This window comes from Musca domestica, unplaced genomic scaffold (genome assembly GCF_030504385.1).
Source record: "Musca domestica strain aabys unplaced genomic scaffold, Musca_domestica.polishedcontigs.V.1.1 92, whole genome shotgun sequence".
Classification (NCBI taxonomy): domain Eukaryota; kingdom Metazoa; phylum Arthropoda; class Insecta; order Diptera; family Muscidae; genus Musca; species Musca domestica.
This window is the reverse complement of record NW_026712441.1, coordinates 2,185,395-2,194,539: the sequence shown is the minus strand read 5'-3', so window position 1 is coordinate 2,194,539 and position 9,145 is coordinate 2,185,395. Positions and strand designations below refer to the sequence as shown.

Sequence of the window (9,145 nt, the reverse complement as noted above, 5' to 3'; positions counted from 1 at the left end):
ATATGGGGTCTATATCAAAAATTGTGCCTATTTGAATAGTTCTATCCGCTGGGAACATAAACTTCCGATTTGCAGAAAATTCGGTTAAAAATATGACTAAAAGATCACAATCCCACGACAGCGGGTTCTACGATACCGGATTGACCCGAAACAACAACATCCCTGTTTCGACCAGCGACTGTCACCTCAATGTATACATGTTTGCATTTGTTTTGTTTTATGTTTTAGGAGCAGCATACCGGAATGCCTGCTGCGAATTCTTTTGTCTTTGTCGGGATCGAAGTAAAGTACGGACCTTAGTTTTGATCGGTTTGTCAGAACGTCATCCACCACACGTCTGCTTCGGTGCGATGTAATGGTTGCATAGAATGGGTGCACTTTAGAAACTGCTCCGGATTAAGCCGGTTGCGAGATTATAGTGAAAGGGATTATGTTACGACGTGCTGCAGCAACGAAGTCTTCAGCTAGACCACGTCTTCGTCGTCCTATTCTAAGTCTTCGTCGGAGCATGGAACTCCACCACAAACTGTGGGTAACGACTAAATCGCTCGCGAACCATGGAAAACGTTTTTAACGACGTAGCGGTGACCGATCCGAAGAGGTGCGCAGCATTAGAGAAAGCTATGCAGTTGCCAACCATCAACACGGATTGCATCCATAACAGCATTGCATGCCACATCCACACATATCAGTCGAGGATTAAACCAGAACAAGCAGTGTCACAGGTCAGTGTTGGTTGCCCTTGACCTATCAAAGGCATTTGATACCGTTAACCACACTACACTGTAGATGTAGGGAGAACTTACCTCCGGCTATGTTTGAAACGTTAAATAATCAACTATATCTGAGGACACAAGTCGTACGTGGAATTCCGGAACATGAAAGCCCAAACCCCGTAGAGTGAAATAGGGTGTTCCCTAAGGTAAGTGATATCTCCGGACCTGTTTAACCCCTACCTTTCTGGAATTACTCTCCCTCCAGACGGCATAGAAATGGTTATGTATGCGTATAATTGTATGATCATGCCGTCGGGGCTCGATGTTGATAACACATGTGTAAGGCTAAATAGCAAATCAACGGCCACACTATTTACCACATGGTCTCCGGAGATGAGAACAAAGCTGAATGTGCAGTTCGAGGGAAATATACCGACAACCCCAAGATCCACATAGGGGACACATTCGACAGCATGTTCAAGTCGTCCGCACAAGCCACTGCTATCTGCGACAGGATGAAAACTAGGAACAAGGTCTTCAGGGCGCTAGCCGGCAACACTTTGTGTGCGAAGAAGGATACCTTGTTGGCCTCTTATAACTTGATAGGTCCGTCCGTGGTCAGCTATGCGGTCCGTGGTTAGCTATGTGGTTTGCGAATGTAAGTGCTAAGTATTGGAAGAATGTCCAGACCTGCCATAATGCTGCCCTGAAAACTGTAACAGGGAGCCTCCTCTTGATACCAGTGGACCATCTAAATGAGGAAATTAGGTTCTTGCCGTACGTCAGTATAACCGTATGTTTCCGTTGCAGTACCTGCTTGGGTGTTATCTTGTCTTGCTTGGGCTATCCAAAGCATCAAATGGTAGAAAACACTCCCCCACTCCATGATCTAGAGATAGGGATCCAACGCTACAAGAGAGAGCCTCTATATCAAGAATTCTATCAGGCTGGTCTGAGGGGCATTCATACGAAGTATTAAGAGATGCCACCAACAACTATTCCATTAATATCGTTCTCGGAGTCCACCATCACCCATTACGGTTGAAGAACGTCGGCTGTCATTTCAATTTGTATTGAGCACGAATTGAAGATGTGTGCAGATGTCTGCCCAGCGTGTGATATAGGCCTGCACAATACGCTGCACCTGTTCAAATGCGTGGCCAAACCTTTAGGGCTTTATACATGGATTTATAAATGTTATCTTCTCCAAATTTGTTGTATAAAAACTGTGAACGGTGTGTACCTCATTTCTGGGGTCGAATTAACAATTCATAGTTGCATACATATTTACTAATTTTATATTTACTAATTTATTTTCTATCTATTGATTTTTTGTAAGAACCAGAAAATACAACATTTTGTTTCACATCTCCAAGTATACTCTCAAACACATTATTCTTGTCTCAAGGATTTGATTTATAGTCGATTGTTTGCTCGCCAAAAAAATGCTATTGAAATTTTTAAGGAATCCGCAAAAAATGACACAGTAACAAAAATATATAAATGATGGCAATGAAGCTTAATTCCGGCAATTTTTTACTGCACGACAGTGATAAAGTACGACCACAAAAAAATTATAAATCAACTTTAACGAAATTGAAAAAAAGTAATAAGGTAAATAAAAAACACCAAAAACTTAGTCGACGAGGATGGGATTCGAACCCACGCGTGCAGAGCACATTGGATTAGCAGTCCAACGCCTTAACCACTCGGCCACCTCGTCACATGTTTGCCGCCTGTCCAACATGCTTCATTAACATAGTGTCGACGCGACCGTCAACAATTGTCGTCACTCAACGCGTTGATTGTTGTGCCTTGCTCACTACCAATCTGCCTATTGTGTTTATTTTTAGCATTTTTGCTTTGTTGTGCGCTTTTTTCAGTCGTTCACAGTTAATTTGTATGTTTAGTTTGAGATGTGATACGATGACGATTTTGAAAATGTAAGAGATGTTAGTTGTAGCTGGGTAGCCCCAGCTGTTTTACCCCGATCGAAGTAACTACTAAAACCCACCCCTTTTCTTGATAAGTTATCAGAAAAAGTATCGCCTAGCGACAGATAGCAACAACAACAACATGAAACTAGTATTAATGACAACTAATTATGATGAACTCGCTGCGACAGCTCAATTCTTTTCTGCCGAGAAATCAGATAACAGCATTGATAATATACCGCCTCAAATTTCATTTGACAAAGAAAAGACTAGTGGAGTAGATCATAGAAGTACGAATTTATCGAAAGTATAAGAACAGTAAATGAAAAATCAAAAAAAAAAAAAAAAAAAAAAAACAGTAAGGAAAGCTCAAAAGTCGGGCGGGGCCGACTATATGATACCCTACACCACTATGCATATTTAGTAGAGCTCTCGTAAAAAGGTTTATACAGGGCATTTCAGAGCTCTATGAGATATTTGGTACAAAATCAAAATCTATCTAATTCTATCGTGCATTTTACGAGCTATAGCTATCTCTGAACCGGGTTTCTAAAAATTTTACGTATTATCTTCTAGACTAGTGATATGGGCTGATATTGACCATTTAGTGCACATTTAACCCGAAATCGGATGAAGATATATATGAGAGCTATATCCAAATCTGAACCGATTTCGATAAAATTTAAAACAGCTATTCCTGTGCTCCATCTAATACCTGGTACCAAATATCACGGTTGTGGAGTGAATATTACGAATGTATGGGATTAAAACTCTAAATCGGATGAAATATATATGGTTGCTATATCTATATCTGAACCGATTTTCACTAAATTTGATATACTTGCTTCTAGGCTGAATTTGGTCCGATGTACTAAAATTCAGTCCATTTGGACTTATATCGGCCATTTGGTGCACAATTAACCCGAAATCGGATGAAAATATATATGAGAGCTATATCCAAATTTGAACCGATTTCGATAAAATTACAAACAGCTATTTCTGGACTGTATCTTATATCTGGTACCAAACATCATTCTTGTGGAGTGCATATTACGAATGTGAGAGGCTTAAACACCAAATCGGATGAAAGATATATATGGGAGCTATAGCTATATCTCAACCGATTTTCTCCAAATTTGATATACTTGCTTCTAGGCCGAACTCGGTTGGGTGTGCCAAAATTCAGGTAATTTGGACTGATAGTGGACATTTGGTGCACATTTAACCCGAAATCGGATTAATATATATATGGGAGCTATAGCTGTTTCTGAACCGATTTTCTCCAAATTTGTTGTATTTGCTTTAAGGCTAATCTCGGTCACATGTGCCAAAATTCGGGCCATTTGGGCTGATATTGGCCATTTGGTGGTCAATTAACCCGAAATCGGATGAAGATATATATGGGAGCTATATCCAAATCTGAACCGATTTCGATAAAATTACAAACAGCTATTTCTGTGCTCCATCTAATACTTGGTACCAAATATCACGGTTGTGGAGTGCATAGTAGGAATGTTAGGGACTTAAAGATCAAATCGGATGAAAGATATATATGGGAGCTATAGCTATATCTGAACCGATTTTCTCCAAATTTGATATACTTGCTTCTAGGCCGAACTCGGTTGGGTGTGCCAAAATTCAGGTAATTTGGACTGATAGTGGACATTTGGTGCACATTTAACCCGAAATAGGATGAATATATATATGGGAGCTATAGCTGTTTCTGAACCGATTTTCTCCAAATTTGTTGTATTTGCTTTAAGGCTAATCTCGGTCACATGTGCCAAAATTCGGGCCATTTGGGCTGATATTGGCCATTTGATGCACATTTAACCCGAAATCGGATGAAGATATATATGGGAGCTATATCCAAATCTGAACCGATTTCGATAAAATTACAAACAGGTATTTCTGGGCTGTATCTTATATCTGGTACCAAATATCATTCTTGTGGAGTGCATATTACCAATGTGAGAGGCTTAAACACCAAATCGGATGAAAGATATATATGGGAGCTATAGCTATATCTGAACCGATTTTCTCCAAATTTGATATACTTGCTTCTAGGCCGAACTCGGTTGGGTGTGCCAAAATTCAGGTAATTTGGACTGATAGTGGACATTTGGTGCACATTTAACCCGAAATCGGATGAATATATATATGGGAGCTATAGCTGTTTCTGAACCGATTTTCTCCAAATTTGTTGTATTTGCTTTAAGGCTAATCTCGGTCACATGTGCCAAAATTCGGGCCATTTGGGCTGATATTGGCCATTTAGTGCACATTTAACCCGAAATCGGATGAATATATATATGGGAGCTATATCTAAATTTGATCCGATTCTCACCAATTTCAATAGGGTTCGTCCTTGGGCCAAAAAAATATTGTTTGGAAAATTTCATCTCTATCGGATAATAAATGCGACCTGCATTTTGTTCACAAGAATACATGGACAGACGGACGGACGGACGGACGGACGGACAGACGGACTGACATGCATAAATCGACTCAGAAAGTGATTCTATGAAGGTTCTCAAAAGTAACTATGGGTCTATCTCGTTTCCTTTTCCATGTTACAAACAAATGCACAAAGACATAATACCCTTACCACTATGTGGTGTAGGGTATAAAAAAGTAGGAATTCGAACCGATCTGAAGCGGCAAAGGTACCTGATGTCGTGTAACGAATATCCTTGCTATGAAGTTCTTACTACGAATTTGGGTAATTTTAATTTTACATATAGACAAAAAGGGGAAGCACTCATTTGGTGCTTCTACAAGGTGAGATGAAAAAACTGCAACCAACTTCAGACTGGTGTCATTTCCTAGCCACTGGTCCGACAGCTGTTAAAATTATACCAGTGACAGCTCATTCTATTGTTTACAAGCGTACAAAAACAGTTTGGTAAGCATTTTCCAGAAAAAAAGTTATTCGTGGTGGAATTCAAGCGTAGTGTGATTTCTTTATATTTGGCTGGAAACCCACTAGTGGCTATCGCTAGAGCGCTCCAGCATTTAATTGTGAATAAATCTTTGGTGTCTCGTACGATCGCTCGTGACCGTGATGCTGGTAGCGTAGCCCGACGTCAAAGAAGTGGACTAAAGAAAACAGCAACATCAGCAGACTTGATCGAAACCCCCGTCGCAGTGGCCGAAAAATGGCTCGTGAGCTGAACAAATCGCAATTTCCAAAATGAAATTGAAATGCAAAATGAAATTGAAATGCAAAATGAAATTGAAATGCAAAATGAAATTCGAAAAAGTGCAAAAACTTACACCGCAACAGAAAGAAAATTGACTCAAAAGATCCAAAGAGTTGCTTCGCTTGGCCGAAAGTGGTGAACTGCCGAATTAGGTTTTCTCCGATAAGAAAACATTCGTTTTCCAGCAGTTTGTAAACGAAAACAAAATGATCGTGTTTACTTGCCAAAGAGATCAGCTGAAAATGTGCAGCTTCGGTTGGCCACCAGAACTCAAGCGCAGGTGAGGGCCGTCATAACAGCCGATGGTCGCTCTCCGCTCATATTAATAGACAGTGACATCAGAATAAATGCCGAATATTAGCGTGAAAATATTCTGAAAGGGTGTATTAAAGCCTTGGGCACGCAAACATTTTGGCCCCATACCTTGGTAATTATAACAGGACTCAGCACCATCGCACTTAGTACGCATCACCCAAGAATGGTTACAAAATGAGGTTCCTCGCTTTATATCCAGCACACAATGGTCACCAAAATCTCCGGATATTAATCCGTTGGACTATTGTGTCTGTAGTATTTTGGAAAGCAATGTTGGCACTAGAAATATGAAAGTGTCGGTCACCTCAAGCAAGTGCGCGCCGGGAATGGGCCAAAATACCGCAGAGCAACATTCGGGCAGCGTGTGACGGTTTCATTGGCCGTTTGAAGGCCATAATTCGTGTCAAAGGTGTCAATTCTAACAAATCTAAACTTATTCTAAAATTTGATGCTATTTCCAACATTTTTTGCTTTCATTTAATAAAATTTAAAAAAAATAAGGCGTTTGACTTTGTTGCTGTTTTTTATCTCACCATGTATGTCTATGTCTTTTTCTATATCTATAAAAGAGAAAAATGTTTGTTTGTTTGTAATTTATGGACTCCAAATCGCCTGAAAGTAACATAACCTATATAAATTTTTGAAATTCCTCTTGGAATAGGAGATATAGCAACAGGATCGGATGTACCTCCTAGAAACATAGATTTTATGTGCTCGTAGTCCAGTCGCACATCCAATTTTAATGAAATACGGAATTTAGTGTAAAAGTAAATTTTGTCAAATTGTATTGAAATCGGTTTAAATTGGGATATGATTTTATTTAGAAGCATTGACCCTCAACGCCTTTGAATTGGAATTAGACTGACAGTAAAAAACTACACAAGAATTTAATTGAGGATACGATTATTACGGGAAGTACCTCGAATGCTCTAATTGCAACAAGAATGCTACTCAACTTCAAAAGATTGCAGTTTCCTGAACGCTTGGCATTTGCTATGAAATTAATAAATCCGAAGGACAAACCCTCCGTGTGTGCGGACTAAATTTGGCGTGTTCCTTCTTTTCTCATGGCCAGCTGTGTCTGGCATGTTCACGGGTTTGGTAGACCGAGCTATTAGTTTGCATACACATTTACGTATTACAATACGTGTTTAAAATTTTGAATTTGTTTTATTTTTTTAACCCAATAAATATTTGCATATACAATTTTGAATGCATACAAAATCAAAAGGAGTAACGAAGCGAGCCGGTTTCAGCTAGTATATATATATAATATCCTGTACCACGGTTTTTTATCAGTCGGAACTAGTTTTTTATGGCTCTTTCATGTGAAAACTTGACTTATGACTGACTGAAAAAATGACTTATGACAAAATTTGCACTAAAAATTATAAAATATTGTAGGTAGAGTAGTTGGACACATAATGGGTAATAAATTCTTCAAAATATCCACATCTGCTAGGGGTTAAATTATCCACTGAAATCACGAAATGCCAAATTACGGCTTAATTAGTAGAAAATTGGGACAAAAGCCAAAAATACCAAAAATGGAGTGGTAGCATTGCATAGAGGCTATACTTTACCTAGACCGATAAATTCCATTTTTAACACCACACATCGAAACTATGAAATTTCGTGTTTTATTGTCATTTTAACAGACGGACATGACCAAATTTGCATATTATTTTTTCCTACGCTTACGCAAAACTTATTTTTTTTAATCCGAATTCAAAATAATTTTATTGTCGAAATACCTTTTAATACTATTTGTTTATTTTACCCTCCACCATACTATGGAGGGTATATTAACATTGTCATTCCGTTTGTAACTCCTCGAAATACTCAGGTCAGACCCAACAAAGTATATATATTCTTGATCAGCGTAAAATTCAATGTCGATTTAGCGGTGTCCGTCTGTCTGTCTGCCGGCTAAAATTTTACATACATGTTTATTTTGCCCGTAGGCAGGTGAGGTTCGTAAATGGGTCATGTAGGTCTACGTTTTCATATCGCCCCCATATAACGGTACCTTCCAATATTCAATATTTTGATGATTTTAGCGTCATTATTCACCGGAGAGGTCTCAAATTCCGTATTTAGAGTTCGTAATGGGAACTACAGTCTGTGACAGAAAATTGTCTATGCAGGTCCAGGTCTTCGTATAGGCCCCATATGTCAGTACATCCCTATATTCGGTATTTTGACGATTTTATTTACAATAGTCACCGAAATTGTGTGAGATGTCGTATTTGAAGTTCGTGACAAAAAATTGTCGGTGCAGGTCCAGGTCTTTATATAGCTCCGATATAACTGTCCTATATACGGAGTTCTGATGATTTTAGCTACATCATTCACCGTTTATTTCAAGTTTCGAATTTGAATATGTTAATGGCTTATGAAAAACAAAGCATATGTAAGTCCACGCCGTACAGACCAAAAAATAACGGCTATATTCGGTATTTTTAAGATTTTAACAGCATTTTTTACGGATTTGATTGTTTTGAAAATTACCAAATTTGTACCAAGTGGTGGAGGGTACTCAAAGTTTGGCCCGGCCGAACTTACAGCTTTTTTTATATTAATATTTTTACCGCCGTATTAAGGATATACCTTCAAATAAAAAATCAAAATGATTTTTATTGGATATAATTTCTTGCAACTTGCATTTAATTTTTTTAAATTCTTGTTGCAAAATTTGATTTCATTTTAAGTTATTTTTGTATGAGTTTATATCAAAATATACAGAAGAGATCTTAATAGATAAAAGTCATATTTATTTTTTTACTCAAATAGTGCTACATCTTAAAGACTCCAAAAAATTGCATTTTAAATTATCGATTAAAACTTGACTTTCCGAATAAAAGATTATTACACAATAAATAATATAACTATATAGACAATAACTGTGTAAGATGAAGCTTTGTTTAAGGTATTTAACTGCTTCATAAACAAAATATACACATACTGTTTTTATATC

At 38.1% G+C, this 9,145-nt stretch overlaps 1 non-coding gene across 1 annotated transcript; it reads right to left on the bottom strand.

The window, feature by feature from the left end:
• Positions 1 to 2,357: 2,357 nt before the first annotated feature.
• On the bottom strand, positions 2,358 to 2,439 carry TRNAS-GCU (transfer RNA serine (anticodon GCU)). Its single transcript has one exon. It is a non-coding gene; the product is annotated as a tRNA-Ser (tRNA).
• Positions 2,440 to 9,145: the final 6,706 nt, after the last annotated feature.